Source organism: Schistocerca nitens, chromosome 4 (assembly GCF_023898315.1).
Source record: "Schistocerca nitens isolate TAMUIC-IGC-003100 chromosome 4, iqSchNite1.1, whole genome shotgun sequence".
NCBI classification, from domain to species: Eukaryota; Metazoa; Arthropoda; class Insecta; order Orthoptera; family Acrididae; genus Schistocerca; species Schistocerca nitens.
The window spans coordinates 924,692,181-924,717,142 of record NC_064617.1 but is presented as its reverse complement, the minus strand read 5'-3'; positions in this window follow the sequence as shown (position 1 = coordinate 924,717,142).

Genomic DNA, 24,962 nt, shown 5'->3' with positions numbered 1-24,962 from the left:
CTAGGAAAGTGCGACAAGACCTCTATTATTTTCAAGATACATAAATGATCCCGCAGACAGAGTGGTAGGCAGTCTACGGTTGTTTGCTGGTGATGCTGTGGTGTACGGTAAGGTGTCGAGGTTTACATCTACATTTATACTCCGCAAGCCACCCAACGGTGTGTGGCGGAGGGCACTTTACGTGCCACTGTCATAACCTCCCTTTTCTGTTCCAGTCGCGTATGGTTCGCGGGAAGAACGACTGTCTGAAAGCCTCCGTGCGCGCTCGAATCTCTCTACTTTTACATTCGTGATCTCCTCGGGAGGTATAATTAGGGGGAAGCAATATATTCGATACCTCATCCAGAAACGCACCCACTCGAAACCTGGCGAGCAAGCTACACCGCGATGCAGAACGCCTCTCTTGCAGATTCTGCCACTTGAGTTACGCTATCACGGTTATCAAATAACGCTGTGACGAAACGCGCCGCTCTTCTTTGGATCTTCTCTATCTCCTCCGTCAACCCGATCTGGTACGGATCCCACACTGTTGAGCAATACTCAAGTATAGGTCGAACGAGTGTTTTGTAAGCCACCTCCTTTGTTGATGGACTACATTTACTAAGGACTCTCCCAATGAATCTCAACCTGGTACCCGCCTTACCAACAGTTAATTTTATATGATCATTCCACTTCAAATCGTTCCGCACGCATACTCCCAGATATTTTACAGAAGTAACTGCTACCAGTATTTGTTCCGCCATCATATAATCATACAATAAAGGATCCTTCTTTCTATGTATTCGCAATACATTACATTTGTCTATGTTAAGGGTCAGTTGCCACTCCCTGCACCAAGTGCCTATCCGCTGCAGATCTTCCTGCATTTCGCTACAATTTTCTAATGCTGCAACTTCTCTGTTTACTACAGCATCATCCGCGAAAAGCCGCATGGAACTTCCGACACTATCTACTAGGTCATTTATATATATTGTGAAAAGCAATGGTCCCATAACACTCCCCTGTGGCACGCCAGAGGTTACTTTAACGTCTGTAGACGTTTCTCCATTGATAACAACATGCTGTGTTCTGTTTGCTAAAAACTCTTCAATCCAGCCACACAGCTGGTCTGATATTCCGTAGGCTCTTACTTTGTTTATCAGGCAACAGTGCGGAACTGTATCGAACGCCTTCCGGAAGTCAAGGAAAATAGCATCTACCTGGGAGCCTGTATCTAATATTTTCTGGGTCTCATGAACAAATAAAGCGAGTTGGGTCTCACACGATCGCTGTTTCCGGAATCCATGTTGATTCCTACAGAGTAGATTCTGGGTTTCCAAAAACGACATGATACTCGAGTAAAAAACATGTTCTAAAATTCTACAACAGATCGACGTCAGAGATATAGGTCTATAGTTTTGCGCATCTGCTCGACGACCCTTCTTGAAGACTGGGACTACCTGTGCTCTTTTCCAATCATTTAGAACCTTCCGTTCCTCTAGAGACTTGCGGTACACGGCTGTCAGAAGGGGGGCAGGTTCTTTCGCGTACTCTGTGTAGAAACGAATTGGTATCCCGTCAGGTCCAGTGGACTTTCCTCTGTTGAGTGATTCCAGTTGCTTTTCTATTCCTTGGACACTTATTTCGATGTCAGCCATTTTTTCGTTTGTGCGAGGATTTAGAGAAGGAACTGCAGTGCGGTCTTCCTCTGTGAAACAGCTTTGGAAAAAGGTGTTTAGTATTTCAATTTGCGCGTGCCATCCTCTGTTTCAATGCCATCATCATCCCGGAGTGTCTGGATATGCTGTTTCGAGCCACTTACTGATTTAACGTAAGACCAGAACTTCCTAGGATTTTCTGTTAAGTCGGTACATAGAATTTTACTTTCGAATTCACTGAACGCTTCACGCATAGCCCTCCTTACGCTAACTTTGACATCGTTTAGGTTCTGTTTGTCTGAGAGGTTTTGGCTGCATTTAAACTTGGAGTGAAGCTCTCTTTGCTTTCGCAGTAGCTTCCTAACTTTGTTGTTGAACCACGGTGGGTTTTTCCCGTCCCTCATAGTTTTACTCGGCACGTACCTGTCTAAAACGCATTTTACAATTGCCTTAAACTTTTTCCGTGAACACTCAACATTATCAGTGTCGGAACAGAAATTTTCGTTTGGATCTGTTAGGTAGTCTGAAATCTGCCTTCTATTACTCTTGCTAAACAGATAAACCTTCCTCCCTTTTTTTATATTCCTATTAACTTCCATATTCAGGGATGCTGCAACGGCCTTATGATCACTGATTCCCTGTTCTGCACTTACAGAGTCGAAAAGTTCGCGTCTGTTTGTTATCAGTAGGTCCAAGATATTATCTCCACGAGTCGGTTCTCTGTTTAATTGGTCGAGGTAATTTTCGGATAGTGCACTCAGTATAATGTCACTCGATGCTCTGTCCCTACCACCCGTCCTAAACATCTGAGTGTCCCAGTCTATATCTGATAAATTGAAATCTCCACCTAAGACTATAATATACTGAGAAAATTTATGTGCAATGTATTCCAAATTTTCTCTCAGTTGTCCTGCAACTAATGCTGCTGAGTCGGGAGGTCGGTAAAAGGAGCCAATTATTAACCTAACTCGGTTGTTGAGTATAACCTCCACCCATAATAATTCACAGGAACTATCCACTTCTACTTCACTACAGTATAAACTACTACTAACAGTGACAAACACACCACCACCGGTTGCATGCAATCTATCCTTCCTAAACACCGTCTGTGCCTTTGTAAAAATTTCGGCTGAATTTATCTCTGGCTTCAGCCAGCTTTCTGTACCTATAACGATTTCAGCTTCGGTGCTTTCTACCAGCGCTTGACGTTCCGGTACTTTACCAATGCAGCTTCGACAGTTTACAATTACAATACCGACTACTGCTTGGTCCCCGCATGTCCTGCCTTTGCCCCGCACCCTTTGAGGCTGTTGCCCTTTCTGTACTTGCCCGAGGTCATCTAACCTAAAAAACCGCCCAGTCCACGCCACACAACCCCTGCTACCCGTGTAGCCACTTGCTGCGTGTAGTGGACTCCTGACCTATCCAGCGGAACCCGAAACCCGACCACCCTATGGCGCAAGTCGAGGAATCTGCAGCCCACACGGTCGCAGAACCGTCTCAGCCTCTGATTCAGACCCTCCACTCGGCTCTGTACCAAAGGTCCGCAGTCAGTCCTGTCGACGATGCTGCAGATGGTGAGCTCTGCTTTCATCCCGCTAGCGAGACTGGCAGTCTTCACGAAATCAGATAGCCGCCGGAAGCTAGAGAGGATTTCCTCCGATCCATAGCGACACACATCCTTGGTGCCGACATGAGCGACCACCTGCAGATGGGTGCACCCTGTACCCTTCATGGCATCCGGAAGGACCCTTTCCACATCTGGAATGACACCCCCGGTATGCACATGGGGTGCACATTGGTTTTCTTCCCCTCTCTTGCTGCCATATCCCTAAGGGGCCCCATTACGCGCCTGACGTTGGAGCTCCCAACTACCAGTAAGCCCACCCTCTGCGACTGCCCGGATCTTGCAGACTGAGGGGCAACCTCTGGAACAGGAGAAGCAGCCATCTCCGGCCGAACATCAGTATCAGCCGGAGACAGAGCCTGAAACCGGTTCGTCAGACAAACTGGAGAGGCCTTCCGTTCAGCCCTCCGGAATGTCTTTCGCCCCCTGCCACACCTCGAGATGACCTCGCACTCTACCACAGCTGAGGGATCAGCCTCAATGTGGGCAGTATCCCGGGCAGCCACAGTCGTAGTCCGATCGGGGGATGCGTGGGACGAGCTGGCCGTCCCCGACAAACCCCCATCCGGACCCCCACAGTGATGCCCATTGGTAACAGCCTCAAGCTGTGTAACCGAAGCCAACATTGCCTGAAGGTGGGAGCGATGGGATGCCAACTCAGCCTGCATCCGAACACAGCAGTTGCAGTCCCTATCCATGCTAAAAACTGTTGTGCAAAGAACGTCTGAACTAATCTACAGAGAGTACAAACAAATCGACACAAAATTTAAGCGGTTATTAAAATACAAGATTGCCTAGTAAATGCAGTAATGCTGCTACTTGCGCACTGCTGACACACTGCTTGGCGGCGGAAGGAGACTACGCGATTTTACACTATTCAGGTACTAAAATGCGATGCTAAAACTCTCAAATACTATAATACGCCAGAAATTTATGAATTTGAACAATGCAAGTACCAAAAACACGCAAAGAAATTAAGAATTAAACTATGTAACAAATGAGTGAGCTAGGAGTATACGACTTTCTGCTGGCAGCTGCTTATCCAACGGCGGCAGGGAGTGTTTGTAGGATGATACAAGAAGAATTAAGACAAACTTTCTAGTTGGTGCGATCAATGGCAGCTGGCTCTGAATGTAGAAAACTGTAAGTTAACGTCGATATGCAGCAGGATTTTAGAACATATATTGAGTTCGAACATTATGAATTACCTCGCAGGAAACGGTCTATTGACACACAATCAACATGGGTTTAGAAAACATCGTTCCTGTGAAACACAACTAGCTCTTTATTCACATGAAGTGCTGAGTGCTATTGACAAGGGATTTCAGATCGATTCCGTATTCCTGGATTTCCGGAAGGCTTTTGACACTGTACCACACCAGCGGCTCGTAGTGAAATTGCGTGCTTATCGAATATCGTCTCAGTTATGTGACCGGATTTGCAATTTCCTGTCAGAGAGGTCACAGTTCGGCAACTGATGGAAAGTCATCGAGCAAAACAGAAGTGATTTCTGGCGTTCCCCAAGGTAGTGTTATAGGCCCTTTCCTGTTCCTTATCTATATAAACGATTTGGGAGACAATCTGAGCAGCCGTCTTCGGTTGTTCAGATGACGCTGTCGTTTATCGACTAATAGTCATCAGAAGATCAAAACAAACTGCAAAACGATTTATAAAAAATATCTGAATGGTGCAAAAGTGGCAGTTGACACTAAATAATGAAAAGTGTGAGGTCATCTACATGAGTGCTAAAAGGAACTCGTTAAACTTACACGATAAATCAGTCTAATGTAAAAGCCGTAAATTCAACTAAATACCTAGGTATTACAATTACTAACAACTTAAATTGGAAAGAAACACAGGAAATGTTGTGGGGAAGGGTAACCAAAGGCTGCGTTTTATTGGCAGGACACTTAGAAAATGTAACAGGCCTACTAAGGAGACTGCCTACACTACGCTTGTCCGTCCTCTTTTAGAATACTGTTGCGCGGTGTGGGATACTTACCTGATAGGACTGGCGGAGTACATCGAAAAAGTTCAGAGAAAGGCAGCACGTTTTGTAGTATCGCGAAATGTGGGAGACAGTGTCACAGAAATGATACAGGATTTGGGCAGGAAATCATTAAAAGAAAGGCGTTTTTCGTCGCGACGGAATCTTCTCATGAAATTCCAATCACCAACTTTCTCCTCCGAATGCGAAAATATTTTGTTGACACCGACCTACATAGGTAGGAACGATCACCACGATAAAATAAGGGAAATCAGAGCTCATACGGAGAGATATAGGTGTTCATTCTTTCCTCGCGCTATACGAGATTGGATTAATAGAGAATTGTGAAGGTGGTTCGATGAACCGTCTGCCAGGCACTTAAATGTGATTTACAGAGTATCCATGTAGATGTAGATGTAGAAAAACAAATCAGTGATGTTCGGATACAGTATTAGTAATGTCCTACATGACACAGTCCAGTCGTTTAAATATCTGGGTGTAACATTGCAGAGTTACATGAAATGGAACCAGCATGTGAGGATTGTGGTATGGAAGGCGAATGGTCGACTTCGGATTATTGGGAAAGTTTCAGGAATGTATAACTCATCGACAAAGAAGAACGCGGATACAACACTAGTGCGACCGCTTCTTGAGTACTGCTCGAGTGTTGGGATCCCCACCAGGTCGGATTAAAGGAAGTCATCGAAGCAATCTAGAGGAGGGCTGCTTGATTTGTTGCCGGTATTTTTGAACAACATGAAAGAGTTACAGAGATGCTTCGGGAACTCATATAGGAATGGCTGGAGGGAAGTAACACTATTGAGAAAATTTAATAGAACCGAATTTAAGGCTGACTCCAGAACGATCGTACTGGGGCCAACATACATTTCGCGTAAGGACCACGAAGATAAGTTACGATAAATTATGACTTATACGGAGGCGTAAAGATAGTCGTTGGTGCCTCGCTGTATCTGCAAGTGGAGCAGAAAAGGGAACGACTAACCGTGGTACAGGGCACCATCCGTCACGCTCCGCAAGGTGGCTTGAGGAGTACGTTCGCAGATATGTATATGTAGATGTTTTGGAAACGGATGAAAATCGGATGGGGCCAAGTCGGGACTGTACAGAGGATGATCGATGACAGTGAACCAAGGCGTCGGATTATTGCCGATGTCGCACTGTTTGCGTGTGGTCTGGCACCGTCGTGCTCAAGCAGAGGGTGCTCCACGTGTGGAGGAATTGTAATTCGTGCTTTCAGTTTTCTGAGAGTCTAGCAGTAGTCCGACATAGTTACGTTACACACCACCGTGTTGCACGCTACAGTACGGAGTCCTCTAGCGGCAGAGGTTTGCAACTTGCGTCAGCGAAGCAGAAAAGTCGGCCGAGTAACATCCATTACATGCAATACCTCAACCGAACTAGAAAACAGAAACACACCCTTCCATGTTACTTTACCTGGAACAGTGCGATTACCGTGGCAAATTAAACATTGTGCTTATAAAAAAGTTAAAGTATCACAAACATTCGCTTAAAATACAATAAGAAATTAATGCAAAATGTAATGTGAGTCGGGGGTTATTCTGTGAACTGGGCAGGAAATAAGAATCCGCATGTTCCTGACTAGACGGGAATACAATCGCCGTTCTTCCCGAAAAGCAATCCAGTGATACATGCACCGCTTGCCTGGTTCGACGCATGTTCTGACAAGGGAACCTCCCCATCGCACCCTTCTCAGATTTAGTTATAAGTTGGCACAGTGGATAGGCCTTGAAAAACTGAACACAGATCAATCGAGAAAACAGGAAGAAGTTGTGTGGAACTATGAAAATAATAAGCAAAATATACAAACTGAGTAGTCCATGCGCAAGATATGTGACATCAAGGATAATCTGAGGTCAGGAGCGCCGTGGTCCCGTGCTTAGCGTGAGCAGCTGCGGAGCAAGAGGTCCTTGGTTCAAGTCTTCCCTCGAGTGAAAAGTTTACTTTTTTTTATTTTCGCAAAGTTATGATCTGTCCGTTCGTTCATTGACGTCTCTGTTCACTGAAATAAGTTTAGTGTCTGTCTTTTGCGACCGCACCGCAAAACCGTGTGATTAGTTAACGAAAGGACGTGCCTCTCCAATGGGAACCGAAAACATATTGCCCACGAAATACATCTCACGTATTTAATGCACTCTCGTCGAAAGTAGCGAACAGTCAACTGCCAGCCAGGGAGCCTCGTTAGCAGGAAAATTCTCTCTTCCGTGCGCTGTAGTCGTCTGACGTCGCGTGTTTCGATGTTTGTTTAGGTGTAGCGTCCCCATACTACGGCGCAGTTACCTCGCATCGGACGGACGGACGGACGGACAGATAATAATTGTCTGAAAATAAAAAATTAAAATTTTTCACTCGAAGGAAGACTTGAACCAAGGACCTCTCATGCCGCAGCAACTCACACTAACCACGGGACCACGGCGCTCCTGAGCTCAGATCATCCTAGTTGTTACTTATGTTGCACCTGAACTACTTACTTTGTATATTTTGCTTATTATTTTCATAGTTACACACAACTTCTTCCTGTTTTCTCGATTGATCTGTGTTCAGTTTTTCAAGGCCTATCCACTGTGCCAACTTAGAACTAAATCTGAGGGGGGTGCGATGGGGAGGTTCACTTGTGAGAACAATGCGTCAAACAGTCGCAAGTGATTACAAATTGTCTGTCTCAGCACATTGCGTTCTTCCTGCGAGTTCCTATATTATCTGCCTTCTAATACGCTTTCTAATAATCCACAGTTTGAGCCTGGTGTCTGAAATCCTGGGGTTTTGGTTTCCCTTATGCAACACCCACTCTCTCAGTTTTAAGACCGAATGTAAAATTAGAGAGATTAGAGCGCGCACGGGGGCTTTCAGACAGTCGTTCTTCCCGCGAACCATACGCGACTGGAACAGGAAAGGGAGGTAATGACAGTGGCACGTAGGGTGCCCTCCGCCACACACCGTTGGGTGGCTTGCGGAGTATAAATGTAGATGTAGATGTAGGGGACACTACAGTTACGATACTGTAATAGCATTCGAGAAGAACGGGCTTCAAATCCCCGTCCGTTCGTCACGTTGTTTCCCCTAAAGCAGTTCAGATGAATTGTTGATGACTTCTATAAGAAAGCGTTGCCCTATTTCCTCCCTTGTATTTGAACGATCCAAGCTTGTACATGCCTCAGTTGATTCGTTGTCGACGGCGTCAAGTCACAATATTTCTTCCTCCTCGAAAGATCAAGTCACTGCGCGATCAGAGCTACATCCCTGTAGCGTTTCTGTGACTCTCCCAAACTAGGTGAACCCATAACGATTTGTGGGTTTCTTCGTTGCATTTCTGTACTCCATTAACAGATTTCAGTAAGAATCTCATTTGTCAGACTGACGGATAATAATACTCAAGAATCGATCGAACTAGCAATTTACAGGCTTACTCGTCCATGAATGAATTACAGTTCGTTACGATTCTACCAACGAATCCAGTATAACGCGTGCTGTCCCGACAACTAGACTCTTGTGGCCATTATATCTAAAATATCTCCGGATGGAATCCCGGCATTTTTATGCTTGCGACTGTTCCAGTTATTGCTCAGCGATTATGTAATCAAATGGTATCGGGTTATACATTTTACTCACGTGCAAGACATTTTCTATATTTATGGCCCTTTGGCACTGTTTGCATCGTACATTGTTAATATGTCGCCCTTGCTGCATTTCGCAACAGTTCTCTGACGGTGGTATATTCTTATATGCTCGTATGTCGTCAGAGAATAATTTTAGGTAGTTGCAGACAGTACAGTTATATCGAGTCACTTATTTCATCAGCGGTCCTGCCTTTATCAAACATATTGTACGCCCCACATTACTATGGTTTGTGATAACGTACCCACTGAGTGTCTTGAGTAATGTTTCATTCGATGTTTTCAGTACAGACTTAAACCTTGTCTATTATTCTTCAAGCACGTATTTTATTCGGTAGGCACCAGAGTGGAGCTTATAAGGGGTACTACTACCGATCGATAGCGGTATGACGTAGTAAATCGTACCTCTTACGCGTCACTGGCGCTGTAGAACTTTGGAACTGGGTGTGACTTTTTTTCGACAGGGGCATTGTCTTACTGAACGTTCAACAGTGCCAAAGCGCTACCGGTCATGCAGCGGAATAAGACGAGAGAGTCGCTGTTCGCGTTTCCTGATGAAAGGTCGCAGGTTGTAGCATCACGTCGAAATTATCTGAACATCTTGCTAAAGTGATGAATTATCAAGTTATCTGGACTATTACGTCGAATGGTACGGTAATATTGAGCACTGATTCGGTTTATTCGCAGAAGGTGCGGATAAGTACAATTGAAATCAGTGGACGAAATACACTCCTGGAAATTGAAATAAGAACACCGTGAATTTATTGTCCCAGGAAGGGGAAACTTTATTGACACATTCCTGGGGTCAGATGCATCACATTATCACACTGACAGAACCACAGGCACATAGACACAGGCAACAGAGCATGCACAATGTCGGCACTAGTACAGTGTATATCCACCTTTCGCAGCAATGCAGGCTGCTATTCTCCCATGGAGACGATCGTAGAGATGCTGGATGTAGTCCTGTGGAACGGCTTGCCATGCCATTTCCACCTGGCGCCTCAGTTGGAACAGCGTTCGTGCTGGACGTGCAGACCGCGTGAGACGACGCTTCATCCAGTCCCAAACATGCTCAATGGGGGACAGATCCGGAGATCTTGCTGGCCAGGGTAGTTGACTTACACCTTCTAGAGCACGTTGGGTGGCACGGGATACATGCGGACGTGCATTGTCCTGTTGGAACAGCAAGTTCCCTTGCCGGTCTAGGAATGGTAGAACGATGGGTTCGATGACGGTTTGGATGTACCGTGCACTATTCAGTGTCCCCTCGACGATCACCAGTGGTGTACGGCCAGTGTAGGAGATCGCTCCCCACACCATGATGCCGGGTGTTGGCCCTGTGTGCCTCGGTCGTATGCAGTCCTGACTGTGGCGCTCACCTGCACGGCGCCAAACACGCATACGACCATCATTGGCACCAAGGCAGAAGCGACTCTCATCGCTGAAGACGACACGTCTCCATTCGTCCCTCCATTCACGCCTGTCGCGACACCACTGGAGGCGGGCTGCACGATGTTGGGGCGTGAGCGGAAGACGGCCTAACGGTGTGCGGGACCGTAGCCCAGCTTCATGGAGACAGTTGCGAATGGTCCTCGCCGATACCCCAGGAGCAACAGTGTCCCTAATTTGCTGGGAAGTGGCGGTGCGGTCCCCTACGGTACTGCGTAGGATCATACGGTCTTGGCGTGCATCCGTGCGTCGCTGCGGTCCGGTCCCAGGTCGACGGGCACGTGCACCTTCCGCCGACCACTGGCGACAACATCGATGTACTGTGGAGACCTCACGCCCCACGTGTTGAGCAATTCGGCGGTACGTCCACCCGGCCTCCCGCATGCCCACTATACGCCCTCGCTCAAAGTCCGTCAACTGCACATACGGTTCACGTCCACGCTGTCGCGGCATGCTACCAGTGTTAAAGACTGCGATGGAGCTCCGTATGCCACGGCAAACTGGCTGACACTGACGGCGGCGGTGCACAAATGCTGCGCAGCTAGCGCCATTCGACGGCCAACACCGCGGTTCCTGGTGTGTCCGCTGTGCCGTGCGTGTGATCATTGCTTGTACAGCCCTCTCGCAGTGTCCGGAGCAAGTATGGTGGGTCTGACACACCGGTGTCAATGTGTTCTTTTTTCCATTTCCAGGAGTGTAGTATTGTCGTTCTCACTTACAACTAGTAGCTTTTGTTGACTAAACATTATTATTTGAGCAATTATAAAGAAGCTGCCATGGACAGTTATAAAGCGAAAGATTAATTCGGGAAAGCAATACAGCAATGGCGAACTTCAGTGTGGAAATGAGATACATTTAACTATTAATACGAGCACGGTTGGATCTAGGCATTATTAGGAACTGTGTTACTTGCAAAAAGTCACTAAACTAAATAAAATGATCTGTTTTCCTTTGAAAGCAACATTTTCCAACAAAAATTTTGTCAACTTTAATATTCGTAGAAGTAGAGACACGATTTCGTAATAAACAACATTGTCAAATTTATTTTGCAAAGAAAGTGTGTTCTTCATATTAACTACCCTATAGCAATGTCCCACAGCAGCAAATTAATTTAAAGGAATGTAAGGGAGAAGTGACAAGGTGCATCTAATGCTATTTCGGAAGTCTAGAATTACTGCATCATTGAGTTGCCCTATCAACAGCCGTAAGAGTTTCATGAACAAAATAAGAGAGATACGTTTCAAAAGTAGGTGGGCGCCAACAAAATATTTTCATACTCTGAAGAGAAAATTGGTGATTGAAATTCCGTGAAGATGCTGCCGCGACGAAAGACGCCTTGCTTTAATGACTGGCACCCTAATCTGTGGCCGGCCGGGGTGGCCGAGCGGATCTAGGCGCGACAGTCTGGAACCGCGCGACCGCTACGGTCGCAGGTTCGAATCCTGCCTCGGGCATGGATGTGTGTGATGTCCTTAGGTTAGGTTTAAGTAGTTCTACGTTCTATGGGACTGATGACCTTAGAAGTTAAGTCCCATAGTGCTCAGAGCCATTTTTGAACCTAATCTGTGGCCCCATCTCTCCTGTTTCGTGTTAATGCAGAATTCGCTGTCCGTCTTCGAAATTTTTTGATGTCCTCCGCCAATTCTATCCGACGCGGATCCTACAGCGCACAGCAATGCTCCAGAAGAGGGTGTGTAGGCAATCTCTTTAGTAAACCTGGTGCTTTTTTCAAGTGTTCTACGAATAAATCGCAGTCTTTGCTATGCTTTCCCCGCAACATTATCTATGTGAACGTTCCAACTTAAGTTATTCGTAATTGTAATCCTTAAGCATTTAGTTGAGTTAACAGCCTTTAGATTTATGTGATTTATCGTGTAACCGAAATTTAGCGGATTCTATTTACTGCTCTTGTGGATGACTTCACACTTTTCATTATTTAGAGTCAGTTGCCGCTTTTCGCACTATCTTCTGTCGTTCAACAGTCACTCAACGACGACAACCCGTACACGACAGATCGTCAGCAAAGAGCCGCGCGATGCTGCTCGTCCTGTCCGTCAACTCCAGGCCAACGTTCTTCACTCCGACATGCGAATTCGATCGCTGCCTGGCTCACATCCCCGTCTCGCAAAGTCGATCACTACGCGTTATGCGATACGATGGCATCAGGTGGACTCTAAGACGGCGCCGAGTATTTTTTGGAAATCTTTTCTCACTTAATTAACCAATACCTTCTGTAACGTCACCAGTCTCCTGGAAAGCCGGATTCCGCGTGACAGTACATTACCAACAGCACTCGCCGTCTTGCCCTGTCGCCTACCGGGCCTAAGCTAAATATCGGCAGGCTAAAGTGGCCGCGATTATATCGACACGTTTCTGCGAAATTCCGTCTCTCTCGCCACTGACCTGCTCACAAGTGCGCTCCAAGCAGGGGAACGTTACAAGACACTCGCGTCTTCCATCAGGCGGTCGCTGCGTGCCGTCTTAATGAGTTCCCCTGGTCGCTGTCGGATTTGTGCCGTCGCTTTATCCCTGACTCTGTCGCCCGGAAGAGTTTTTGTGCTCCATTCTCGGTTAGTCCCCTGCTACCACTTGTAGGAGGCTTTATGAAGGTTAAAGAAGACAGAATTCCGTAGCGAGCCGCACCAGCTGTGAATATTTCTGTTCGGCGAGGAGTATTTTCAGAGAAAGAGAAAACAAAATTGTTTAGAAGCCTCACACTTAATTTCGAATAAATACCTCTTTTTCAAATTACATTTAACTGGAGTCAGTAAGCTCACATTCTTCAAGGGGAAGTATATAAGATAATATTTTGTATGATAGAAGTCTGTTGTGAGGCAGTGCACGTAAAGTAAATGAAGTTTTTATTCAGCAGAAGTAGATAACCCTACACGTCGCAGAGGTCTATTTAACCACCTTGAAATGATTACACTCGTTGCCCAGTGCATTTCCTCCTTAACGCTCTTTCTCGCCGCTTATGAAAAGCTATTTCATATAAAGGATGCTCTATACAATCCGAATGCTAGGCTCAAAAGTAATTTTCTTGCAGATTTTGTCTCCTTTAATAGAATTCAGAGTGGAATACTTTGCTACAAAGGCATTTAACAAACTCTTGTCGAACACAAAGCAATTAAAGGCCTTATCCCAACCATTTCAAGAGAAAAATTAAAGAATATTTCAGTACCCACTCTTTTAACACATTGCCTAGAACCAAGAACTGAAAAGTGCTATCAGCTGCATGAGAAGCAGAGGCTGTTACAGTGTTTGCAGATGATGCTCTCATTTACCGTCTAGTAAAGTCATTAGAAGGTCAAAACGAACTGCAAAATGATCTATACAAGGTATTTGTATGGTGCCAAAAGTTTCACTTGGCTGTATGTAATGAAATGTGTGAAATCATCCACATGAGTACTAAAGTAATCAGCTAATTTTCGGTTGCACAATAAATCACACATGTCTATAGGTTGTCAAATCAGCTTAATACCTAGGAATTGCAGTTACGAATAACTAAAATTGGAAAGAATACGTACTTAATGTTGCGGAAGGCTGCGTTTTATTGGCGGAACAGTTAGATGCAACAGGTCTACTAAAGAGCTTCCCCGTCTTTAGCTAGAGTAGTACTGCGCGATATGCAATCAGATAGGATTGACGGAGAACATCGAAAAATTCAGAGAAGGGTAGCTTGTTTTGTAGTGCTCTGAAACAGGTGCGAGACTGCCACGGTTATGACGCGAGAGTTGGGGTGTTAGTCGTTAAAACAAAGGATTTCCATGTTGCGGCGATACATTTTCACGAAATTTCAATTTTCCATGTTCTCCCACGAATATGAAAATATTTTGTTGACACCCAGCTACATAGGGCGAAATGATCATTTCAGTAAAATAAGAGAAATCTGGTCTCGCACGGAAAGATTTAAGTGTTCGCTTTACCAGTGCGCTATTAGAGTGTAGAGTGCCACTTGCCGCTTGTGTGTGGTTATTTATTGTACATTCTACATCTACGTCTACATGGTTACTCTGCAATTCAGACTTAAGTGCCTGGCAGAGGGTTCATCGAACCAGTTTCATACTACTTCTTTACCATTCCACTCTCGAATGGCGCGTGGGAAAAAGGAACACCTAAATCTTTCCGTTCGAGCTCTGATTTCTCTTATTTTATTACGATGACCACAAAATATTTTCGCATTCGGAAGAGAAAGTGGAGGCACAAAACCGTTTTTACTTGATGATTATTTTATTGCACTAGAATGCAATACATCAATGTGGTTGCCGATTTTTTGTTAATACCTTTCAGAATCTGCTCTATAGCTACTCAGGCAAATTGCTTGTTTTGAGGTCCATACATTAATTAATGGAGAAGTGAACGCTGTTCACAAGTGATATTTAAAATATTCAGTTGGATTTAAGGTGACAAAATTGCCCATATTTGAAGCTACCCAGAGAAAAAGTAAGTTGCTAGAACTGCTGTTACAAAATGTCTGCAGAGAGTTCCTAATTGCTACTGCGGAAATTTAGCATAGAGGCCCTATAGTAATCAAGAGGTTCATTTCCTTCATACTTATCACCCTGGCATGTGAGTCTTAAGTGAAGAACAATACTGAAATTCGTATCGTTGACGGTCGATTAGAATTTCTTCAGAGACGCAGGTATTGCGAAGCAGCTTCGCAGTCATAAGGCCGTGACCTATGACCATTAACACAACTTACTGAGTCGAACTACCAAGAGGATTTGATGTGTAATGGTTTTCTTCCGAATTCGTTACAGATTTTTTTCTGGAAATTCGCAGCTCCATAAAATATATCAGAAAAAAAAGCTCGCACACGCTGGCCACTACTACGGTTAAAACTGACGACTGATAGAGCCGTTCTGATCCGAGACACGGGCGGCACCACACTTTTTTTTTTTTTTGTTTAATCTCATTTTCTTGTTCGCTGTATCTGCTTGGGGCGGACGTCGTAAGACATGCGATTAAGTTCGTTGATGATCGATTAACTCAGTTTTTTTTATTACAGAGGGTACGTAACCCTCTGACCGAACATGCTGAGCTACCGGGCCGGCATCGGGCTACGGACACACTGCTGCCTAAACGCCACTTTCATCATGATATTGGTCGCTCAGCCTCGTAACGCATCCTGAAAGATAATAAGAATTGTCACTAACGTAAAAGAACAGCATTATTTTAGCCTAAAAATTGATTTTTCTCTCTGAGTGTCTTAGTTTACATGACGATTATATAGCACGAGTCATTCAAATGGAAAGGGAATATCAAGCTATTTATGAGTCAATTCAGTACCATACACGGAAGTGATTGCATAGTCAAGTCTGTTCATGTGTTGCCAACAATCGCAAAAGGTGTCGTTATTTCTGGTCAAACACGCACACATCTTACTCTTGGTGAGTAAGCAATTGATACTTAAGCTACACTCATGGATGCACGGTAGGTGTGCAATTCGATTGTCGCTTAGGCACAAAAGTTTGTATCCTTATTTTAGATTCAAACACCTAGCAGCTGATAAGAAAAACCGATACGTAACATTTGATTTTAGTAGTTAACAATCCGATTACGTGTTGGTTTCGTATCTCCGTCACAGAAGTTCACATCATGCACTTCATCTTTAAATGCATGCACACTTTGTTACTTCAGAATGGAGATACACTCCTGGAAATGGAAAAAAGAACACATTGACACCGGTGTGTCAGACCCACCATACTTGCTCCGGAGACTGCGAGAGGGCTGTACAAGCAAAGATCACACGCACGGCACAGCGGACACACAAGGAACCGCGGTGTTGGCCGTCGAATGGCGCTAGCTGCGCAGCATTTGTGCACCGCCGCCGTCAGTGTCAGCCAGTTTGCCGTGGCATACGGAGCTCCATCGCAGTCTTTAACACTGGTAGCATGCCGCGACAGCGTGGACGTGAACCGTATGTGCAGTTGACGGACTTTGAGCGAGGGCGTATAGTGGGCATGCGGGAGGCCGGGTGGACGTACCGCCGAATTGCTCAACACGTGGGGCGTGAGGTCTCCACAGTACATCGATGTTGTCGCCAGTGGTCGGCGGAAGGTGCACGTGCCCGTCGACCTGGGACCGGACCGCAGCGACGCACGGATGCACGCCAAGACCGTAGGATCCTACGCAGTGCCGTAGGGGACCGCACCGCCACTTCCCAGCAAATTAGGGACACTGTTGTTCCTGGGGTATCGGCGAGGACCATTCACAACCGTCTCCATGGAGCTGGGCTACGGTCCCGCACACCGTTAGGCCGTCTTCCGCTCACGCCCCAACATCGTGAAGCCCGCCTCCAGTGGTGTCGCGACAGGCGTGAATGGAGGGACGAATGGAGACGTGTCGTCTTCAGCGATGAGAGTCGCTTCTGCCTTGGTGCCAATGATGGTCGTATGCGTGTTTGGCGCCGTGCAGGTGAGCGCCACAATCAGGACTGCATACGACCGAGGCACACAGGGCCAACACCCGGCATCATGGTGTGGGGAGCGATCTCCTACACTGGCCGTACACCACTGGTGATCGTCGAGGGGACACTGAATAGTGCACGGTACATCCAAACCGTCATCGAACCCATCGTTCTACCATTCCTAGACCGGCAAGGGAACTTGCTGTTCCAACAGGACAATGCACGTCCGCATGTATCCCGTGCCACCCAACGTGCTCTAGAAGATGTAAGTCAACTACCCTGGCCAGCAAGATCTCCGGATCTGTCCCCCATTGAGCATGTTTGGGACTGGATGAAGCGTCGTCTCACGCGGTCTGCACGTCCAGCACGAACGCTGGTCCAGCTAAGGCGCCAGGTGGAAATGGCATGGCAAGCCGTTCCACAGGACTACATCCAGCATCTCTACGATCGTCTCCATGGGAGAATAGCAGCCTGCATTGCTGCGAAAGGTGGATATACACTGTACTAGTGCCGACATTGTGCATGCTCTGTTGCCTGTGTCTATGTGCCTGTGGTTCTGTCAGTGTGATCATGTGATGTATCTGACCCCAGGAATGTGTCAGTAAAGTTTCCCCTTCCTGGGACAATGAATTCACGGTGTTCTTATTTCAATTTCCAGGAGTGTATATCAGACATCTTTCGTGGTTAGTTAACAGGGACGAAAGGGTCTTGATAGGAGTCCCGGTTTATTACAGAAATTGTCGTCTTTTATTTTCAAGTTTAGATTTGCTTACTGGTATTGGCAAAAAATTCGGTAATTCATGACTCTTGTGGCTAGTCATCAATATGATATGATTAGATTAGATTTGATTACATTAGATTAATTCTTGTTCCATAGATCGTGAATACGATATTTCGTAATGATTTGTCATTTTAAAGAAAGATTTCTTTACATATGCTGATTCAATTTCTTTACAACAATTTTTACTCTTTCTGTCTCATTCTTTTTTATTTCTCTCTCTCTCTCTGTCACACACACACACACACACACACACACACATATTCTTTTTTCATTTCTATTTGTTTGTTGTGCTCGACTATCGGCGAAGCATGAATACGTCTGTGCATGAGTTTCTTAGTTTTGAGTACACTTACGAAAGAAATATAGAAACAACTATGAGAGTTACTGATTTATGATGGTTAGTTTGCAGTATGTCTATTATTAGTGACTACGCTCGAGTCCCCAAACCTAGTTACAAAAATGCGAATCAGACGCATTACGTATTCCAGGCCATAGCAGCCGCGACTTGGAGATAGCAGCTATGGTCACTTCCCAGCTTGCTGTAGGATCACATCGGTTCGTCTTCCTCCTGCTGGTAATGTAACTGAGATTTGGCAACAAGGCAAGGTATGTTTGGCAACTCTGTGTTCGACGAGTTACTTCCTGGTGTGCACGGAATTAAGCCTCGAAGTTCACTTGATTTTACCTGTCATTTCAATTGAATAATCTGAGTTATTATCGCTTGAGGTGTAACAAAAGACTGTAAATTTACAGTTTTCAGCCCAGGAAAGTCGTTCAACGTGGAAATCGCAACTAATCTCGTCCTTTAAATAGCGGTTTACGAGTTCCGGGCACTGTTGGCCTCGTAAGAGGAAGCTATGTGACATACCTCTCCGCCGCCCGCATCTCGTGGTCGTGCGGTAGCGTTCTCGCTTCCCACGCCCGGGTTCCCGGGTTCGATTCCCGGCGGGGTCAGGGATTTTCTCTGCCTCGTGATGGCTGGGTGTTGTGTGATGTCCTTAGGTTAGTTAGGTTTAAGTAGTTCTAAGTTCTAGAGGACTGATGACCATAGATGTTAAGTCCCATAGTGCTCAGAGCCCATACCTCTCCGCCAGCTCTTTGGTAATGTGCTGACAGCTGAAAAAGCGTTTGTTGTGGTTCGCAGTTCCAGTATCACTGACCTTAATGTTTTTATCCCTTCTTTGAAGGAGCTACAAGGTCAGAGTAAACATCGACAAGGAAATCGCAGAAAATACTTTCAGCTCATAGTGCAATGCTGAAAAACTTACAATGCTGCACAACAGGTAACGCCTCTTTCCGCTGCTGACAAGCAAATTTTGGGTTTCAAGGAATACATAACTTTATTTATGAAATGCCACATTTGCATATCTTTTGAGTATGACACAGCATACCAATTAAACACAGACCCAATCAAAATCTAAGTGAGTAGTATTTTACTAATTTGCGTCGATAGAGGCACGCTTGTGTACAGATACTCAGTTTTATTAAAACAGACTTTCGTCGTAGGGTTATTGTGGGCAGTTTTATTTCATTTCTTATAATACAGTGCACAGTTTTTGTAAAAGTTTCCTATAGTGTTGTTAAAATAATAGTAATCATGAGAGAGAAATTAATCATCAACGATATATGAGAATTCTCTGATGCTATCTATAACAGTCTGCCAATCCACATGCATTTTATTGATTACCTGGATGTAGAAAACTTGTTTTGTGTTAAAGCTGTCAAACAAGGTTTGAAGAAGAATAAAATGCCACTACCACATGACAGCTAATGTAGAAAATACTTTCCTGACGTATTTTGGAACGATGCGCTCTCCCCATACATAATACAAAAGTTTCGAGATGCATTGCTGCCTGGCTGTCTATTAAACCTGAAAAGAACAAAATGTCGCAGTAGTTAGCCTTTTTTCCACATGCGACTATTTTGGGTTGAGAAGTGAAGGGAATTATGTTCAAAGTTCAATTGGATTGATAACTTCAGCAGGCAGCAGAATTTCGTTTAAAAAAATGTAACAGTGAACCTACTCGAACTCGCGACATCTTATCAACTGTGCACGACACTTCCCATTTCACTACTAGCTCACACGTAGCTTCAACCGCTCTAGAACTTAATAACAATTCCTCCAGAACTCCTACATTCCACAGTGCTGTGAGATAATGCATATGGCTGGGTCTAGACTTCTGAGAGACAAACAGTTATAGGTTTTCTTTTGTACTGCATGACGTTTTCAACAAACAGATAGCGCAATAGAGTAGCTCAAGTGGAAAGGAACACTTCCTATTTAAATTTCTGCATCCTACACTGTTGGCAGTTCTGTGTAGGTGGCAGTTACGTGATTTTATTTCGGCGATTACAAAATAGAGTCGAATGTATGCACTGGGTAGCCGAGGCAGCTAGTTCATGGTGATTCGGTCAACCAAGTAAATGACTTTACTGAACATGCTGCAAATTACTACAGGGAGCCTGTGTGTCAGAATTGTCATCAAGTGTGGCGCAACGCCGTTACGATAGAAAAATGAGTCACGGAGAGGAGGATTTGGTGGTCTGTTGGACTGATGATAGGTTCATACACATATGGTCTGGGTTAGATTCCAACTTCTGTCAATGATTTTAGACAGGGAGAGACAGATTCCATTCTCTTCTTGCTACATCAAGTGAAGAAGATATAATGGCATTGTGGTCTGAAATTCACATTAAAGATGATATTCCTTCTCTACCAAGTAGACGATAGGTTGAACCACAATAAAGTCTGGAGTGGCGACATGTAGAAACTATATCACCAGTAACCTTTCTTATGCTAGTCATTTATTTCTAGTGACGAAACAAACGCTATGTAGGGTTACAGGATACTTATCACGTCTTTTATTTGAGCGTCTGTATGTTGATAAAATTGGTTCTGAACCGAGAATGCAACTCGGACCGCCCTTCACGCCGAATTTGATCCCTTCGTGACAATACAGCTCGGCTACAATTTGTTGTTCGTTCAAAACTGCAGATTCCTCAACATCTCCACATATTGCGCGTGAATGGGTTCGAAACCTGGCCCGGCACTAAAGATTTTATTACGTATTAATTATCAAGCTCTAGCATGAGAACACCTATCTGCTGGTGGATAATAATTTTGATTTTTAATGTATTTTCATTCTTTGTTAACACTAACGATATCTGACGTTTTTGACTCCCAGTGAGACACAGAACTATTTGCGAGATCACTGTAAGTTCAAGATGTTATTCCGAGCTGATGGTGGAGAAAAATTCGGTAGCTGACGTCTCTTTGTGTGTAGTCAACAACTCAACAACGATATGTATGGGGCTCTATTCCCAGTCAGCACTGAACTCTTCGCCCGCATCTCGTGGTCGTGCGGTAGCGTTCTCGCTTCTCACGCCCGGGTTCCCGGGTTCGATTCCCGGCGGGGTCAGGGATTTTCTCTGCCTCGTGATGGCTGGGTGTTGTGTGCTGTCCTTAGGTTAGTTAGGTTTAATTAGTTCTAAGTTCTAGGGGACTTATGACCACAGCAGTTGAGTCCCATAGTGCTCAGAGCCATTTGAACCATTTGAACCACTGAACTCTTCGTGATATTATTTCTAGTTCGAACATGCTCACATGTCGCTGCTGGTGCAAGAAACCCATATTTAACGTTCGTTTTCTCTAGAATATAACAGCGAAAGGTGCCGGGTTGGAGTCCTGGAAGGAAAAAATTAATGTTTCGTCTCGTCATTTCAGTTAAAACATCTAGCTACTGCCGAGAAAAACCGATATGTCACAGGCGCTTGTGCTTCGATGTCAATCCGTTTATATTCTGGGTTCGAATACCTGTCCAACACAAAGCCTTACCTCACGGCATTTCAAGTAAGTTACTTGTGGAGAAGCAATATTTAACATCGCTCGTAGTTCGTTGACAGGGACAATAGATGCTGGCTGGGATTTCGCGTCCGTTACAAATATTTGCGCTATGTAATTTAAAGTTGATATTTGCTAACTGATACTGTCTAAACTCGAAGTATGTCACTCTCTGTATGCCTAATCAGGAATGACTGTTAGTTTCCGTCAGTCATGAAATCTTTGCTTAGTTTGCATGACCTGGGTTTGAATCCATATGCAGAACGAGACGGTTCGTCGTGTCATTAGAAGTTCATACATATTCTCAACTAGCTGCTCGTGAATAACTTAAATTTTAATGTCATTTTGTGTTAAATAATAAGTACGGTATGCTACTTTGAAGAGGAAATCATGAATACGACCAACTTACTACGTGCATTACCTATCTGACGTAATAATGAGAGTGCTAACATTTCAGGTATGTCATTTATTGTAATAAATGTGAGCCTACAAGCCTCAAGGACAGTCTTTTCTGTGGTAAGGTATTCCCTGATATTTGTAGTTGGTTGGTTGGTTGGTTGTTTCGGGGAAGGAGACCAGACAGCGAGGTCTTCGGTCTCATCGGATTAGGGAAGGACGGGGAAGGAAGTCGGCCGTGCCCTTTGAATGGAACCATACCGGCATTTGGCTGGAGCGATTTAGGGAAATCACGGAGAACCTAAATCAGGATGGCTGGAGACGGGATTGAACCGTCGTCCTCCCGAATGCGAGTCCAGTGTGCTAACCACTGCGCCACCGCGCTCGGTGTGTAAGAATTCATGGAAGAGTGTCTGACCCTAGAGTTGACATGTAGTTGAGCTTTTCATAAAAATCCCAGATGCTCTGTAGTTGTTGCCTGCAAATTGCACCACTAAAATTTCGCGGCCAGACAGGAGTTAATTGCAATCGAATTATTAGCAATAATGACGAATTTGTAACAGCTACGTACGATCCAGAAAAGGCTGTCTGGCAGTGATAAAATACAGTATTGCAGATAAATATCATGAAAGAGGGTAGGATTGGTGACAGCGGTCTTTTGATCGAATGGCTGGAGCTTCTTGACTGAGTGCTAGCCTAGTGTGTCATGGTTTCTGCCACGTGGTGAATGGATAGGCTTGCTTCTCTTCCCTATGTGTTTCTACACGGTGAGGACGAAGCGGCGGGTCGTCTTGGCAATTTAGTAGCAAGAATATAATCGTAGTAGAAAATCATACTTCCTTTTCAGCTTTAGTTGTTAGAAGGGTTTCTATTTTAGTGGAGTACATTAATTACTGAATAAACAAAAATGTTACCATATGTAACACTAGCAGATGTGTTGTGAATATATACTGTAGTGTACAGAAGCAGTGATGATTTAATGTGTCGATGACAGCTGCATAAATAAACTCTTTGAGGCCTGTTATTTAATGTGTGTAGGCTATAAGTGTAGTTGTTGTGGCAGCCGAAACACTCCTGCTCTATGGCAATCCATTGTCAGCACAGGGCAAACCAGGTGGAGTAGGGGAGAAACACGATGTCATATTCCACGTATCCCTCATGTGGTCAGCACGTGCCGATATTTTTGATCTGCTGTTCCAAGTACCCACGCAAATTGATACAGCATGAGATAGTTATGTAACTTCCCTCGCCACAAATATACTAACTGGTCGCGTGGGACACAGACTAGATCAAAAAGGCGCACTCAAGTCGTCATAGTTACTGCTAGCCGACCTATGGCAACATACTTCAAATTTTGTAGAGATTATCTAATTGTAATTCTGCGATAATTGAAACTCCAAGAACGTGTTCACGGACGAGTCCGCAGAATGTTTGAAAAAATTATGTTTTCTGCTATCTCCTCTGAGTGACTGACTTTGGCTTTCTTGTATTCCAGGTGAGATGGCGTTGCCATAGCGCTAAGCTAACTGTGTTACGGCTGTCGCGCGTTCGTAGGAACAGTCGTAGCGCGGGCAGCTAGTGGCAGTAGCACGTAGCAGGCGCAGTCCATTGGTTCTACATAGCAGGTCTGTAAAGACTACACTGCCTGTTTAACTTAGTACCTAAATATTGAGTAGTTTACTAATATTGTAGAAAACTGTTACAAGGAATCACGTGACATGTCTCTTAGAAGTGAAAGTTTCTACGTACCGAGGAGTCCCCGATGAAATCGTACAACTTCGTTGCTGAAATGTAGAACGACTTCTACCTTTTCATCTCGCTGGACATTCAAGATTAATCCAGGACGAATTTTAGACTAGTGGATCTCAGTACGTTATAATGGATGGCAAATGTTCGACAGAAACGAAAGTGACATTGTGTGTGCTCAAGGTAGCGCAATAGAACACACAGTACACACAAACTATAAATCAGACGGTCAGCGGCACTATCGAAGTGTTCGCTGAAAATGCTGTAATGTAGAAAAGTATCGTCATTGTACCGTGCTAATAAATCTCGAAAGTCTTGGGCGAAATTTCCACTTGTATAAAGGGCAGCCCTTTTGTAAAGGAGGATGAATACAAGATAAAATCCATAACAAGGAGAAATAATCAAGCAGAATCCAGCTGAAAGATAGTGGCGAATGCCTTGAGCATGTGACATTGATTAAATACACTCCTGGAAATGGAAAAAAGAACACATTGACACCGGTGTGTCAGACCCACCATACTTGCTCCGGACACTGCGAGAGGGCTGTACAAGCAATGATCACACGCACGGCACAGCGGACACACCAGGAACCGCGGTGTTGGCCGTCGAATGGCGCTAGCTGCGCAGCATTTGTGCACCGCCGCCGTCAGTGTCAGCCAGTTTGCCGTGGCATACGGAGCTCCATCGCAGTCTTTAACACTGGTAGCATGCCGCGACAGCGTGGACGTGAACCGTATGTGCAGTTGACGGACTTTGAGCGAGGGCGTATAGTGGGCATGCGGGAGGCGGGGTGGACGTACCGCCGAATTGCTCAACACGTGGGGCGTGAGGTCTCCACAGTACATCGATGTTGTCGCCAGTGGTCGGCGGAAGGTGCACGTGCCCGTCGACCTGGGACCGGACCGCAGCGACGCACGGATGCACGCCAAGACCGTAGGATCCTACGCAGTGCCGTAGGGGACCGCACCGCCACTTCCCAGCAAATTAGGGACACTGTTGCTCCTGGGGTATCGGCGAGGACCATTCGCAACCGTCTCCATGAAGCTGGGCTACGGTCCCGTACACCGTTAGGCCGTCTTCCGCTCACGCCCCAACATCGTGCAGCCCGCCTCCAGTGGTGTCGCGACAGGCGTGAATGGAGGGACGAATGGAGACGTGTCGTCTTCAGCGATGAGAGTCGCTTCTGCCTTGGTGCCAATGATGGTCGTATGCGTGTTTGGCGCCGTGCAGGTGAGCGCCACAATCAGGACTGCATACGACCGAGGCACACAGGGCCAACACCCGGCATCATGGTGTGGGGAGCGATCTCCTACACTGGCCGTACACCACTGGTGATCGTCGAGGGGACACTGAATAGTGCACGGTACATCCAATCCGTCATCGAACCCATCGTTCTACCATTCCTAGACCGGCAAGGGAACTTGCTGTTCCAA